The 2,072-nt window shown below is 38.1% G+C and overlaps 1 pseudogene; it reads left to right on the top strand.

Moving 5' to 3' along the window:
- Positions 1-290, top strand: part of LOC110463694 — a 2,104-nt pseudogene extending 1,814 nt beyond the window's left edge.
- The last annotated feature ends 1,782 nt before the right edge of the window (positions 291-2,072 follow it).

Here is a 2,072-nt window from a genome sequence, read left to right as displayed (position 1 = left end):
CCCCCCATTATACATAATATTTCATCCCGTTTGCCAAAGGATGCTCCGGGCCAAATTTGGATAAAGCATTCCAATGGTAGAGAAAAAGAAAGATTTTTAAGACTTTAACCTCAACTGTTTAAAAAATGTGCACAAATATCTTTTGATTGTCTTGTGTTGGTCCAACAAAAGAGAATAATGTTTCTTGTTTCCATACCTTTCTCTAATGCTGTATGACTCAATGGTCTTTTGGTCTGTTGCACAGCTGTGTTCACACCTCCGACAACCTCTTCCACAGCACTTCTTGTTAATGTTCCAATAATCCATATGAAGACATATTTAGGTTTTTAAATATGCATTTTGCAAACACCCTGAAAAGAAATACCCTGACTCAACATTTTCTATCGTTTTCTTCCCTTACTTGTTTAGTATGAATTTTCCCCCAAATTGACTCAATATTAAGTGCAATGTATATGCTTGCCAACATATCACTATTTCCTTACCTACGTACCTACGTAGGTAAAAATGCTGAAGGGGAAACTAGCAAAACTTTAGTTTTGGTGTTATATCTGATTTGAAAAGTGCATTATGGGCAGGCGGCGGAGTGGATAGCACAATCGCCTTTCACCATAGACCGCGGGGTGAATCCCTGATCGCACATGAAAAGGTTTGCGTTCAACTGCCGACAATGTTGGTTTTCTCTGGGTATACCCGTTTTCTCTCACATTAAGATACCCTGGGGGTAAACGTTTGGTTTAGTTTGGTTTGGTTTAGTATTTTTAACGTCCTTTTAACAGCAATGGTCATTTAAGGACGGCCTTCCCTTTGTACAAACAAGATGCTTGCGTGTAGTGTATGCGTGCGTGTTTTGGGAGGCTGCGCTATGTTCGTGTTTGTCTCCTTGTGATAGCTCGGAACTGGTGCCGACTTTATAGTGCTACCTCACTGAAAAATACTGCCGAAGTATATTGTCTAACGTCCTATCAACAGCTATGATCATCCAAGGACGCCCCCTCCCTTGGAGTGAAAGAAAGCTGTTTAGAAAAAGGAGAAAAGATAAGATCCCAAATTTAGTCGCCTCTTACGATCATGCAATGGGGGCGGCAGGTGCAGTTCTTACGCCCTCCCTGTAGGGACGACATCTTGGGATGGCGAGTGCAAGAAGTAGCCTAGGTCACTATGACTTTACTGTGACCTATGTTTTGAAAAGTAGGTACATCCTGAAAATAGTATACTGTTTATTAAAATATGGAAATCATTACCGGTGGGGGACTATGGATTGCCTTGCAATTCTCTTTACATTGTTTTATTAACTGCAATGCGAAGTATCAATTCAGATTGCCTCAGAATTGACTAATAATATTAACTTGTTTTAAAATTTGTTATTGTTATCATATCAGGCATTCTTTTTTAACCTTCGCCTCGCTCACCACAACTCTAGCTCCTTGCTATCAAAAGTAAAATTTAAGCATTGAACTGCTTTCAGTTGACATTCATATTGCCCATGAATGCCAACCCCCAACCTCATGACCCTGAATGTTGCTAGTACGTTAAATCCAAAACAAGCTTGGTACTGACATTTTGGAAAAGCTTTAAACTGCCTTCCTGCAATTGTGTCCAACAAGTTTTCCTTTGCAATAAATGACACAAACATTTGCAAGTCTCATTCTCATTAATAAAGTGTAAAAATGATACCGACTAAAGACTAGTGAATACATAAATAACTTGGAAAACAAAGACAATTTTATAGATTTTTATGTACAATCTACCTACCTGTATATAGGCTCGGATTTAACACATACATTCTTAATTTGATGTGCACTGAAAATCATTGTCATTCCAAACATGAGGCAAATGACCTTAAGATATTAATCAAAATGTGCTGTACATGAAGGTTGAAGTGTCTTGGATCAATTTTCCAAGTACATATGATTGGTTTTGTATCATATTTGATTATATTTCAGATATCAGATATGCCATAGAGAGTAATATTTGTTTGTTTGTTTGATTTTGTTTAACGTCCTATTAACAGCTAAGGTCATTTAAGGACGGCCTCCCCTGTGTGCAAGATGATGCATGCGTGTAGTGTATGT

This window comes from Mizuhopecten yessoensis, unplaced genomic scaffold (assembly GCF_002113885.1).
Source record: "Mizuhopecten yessoensis strain PY_sf001 unplaced genomic scaffold, ASM211388v2 scaffold10921, whole genome shotgun sequence".
NCBI lineage: Eukaryota > Metazoa > Mollusca > Bivalvia > Pectinida > Pectinidae > Mizuhopecten > Mizuhopecten yessoensis.
Note: the sequence above shows the minus strand (reverse complement) of the source record. Positions and strands in the feature narration are given on the sequence as shown.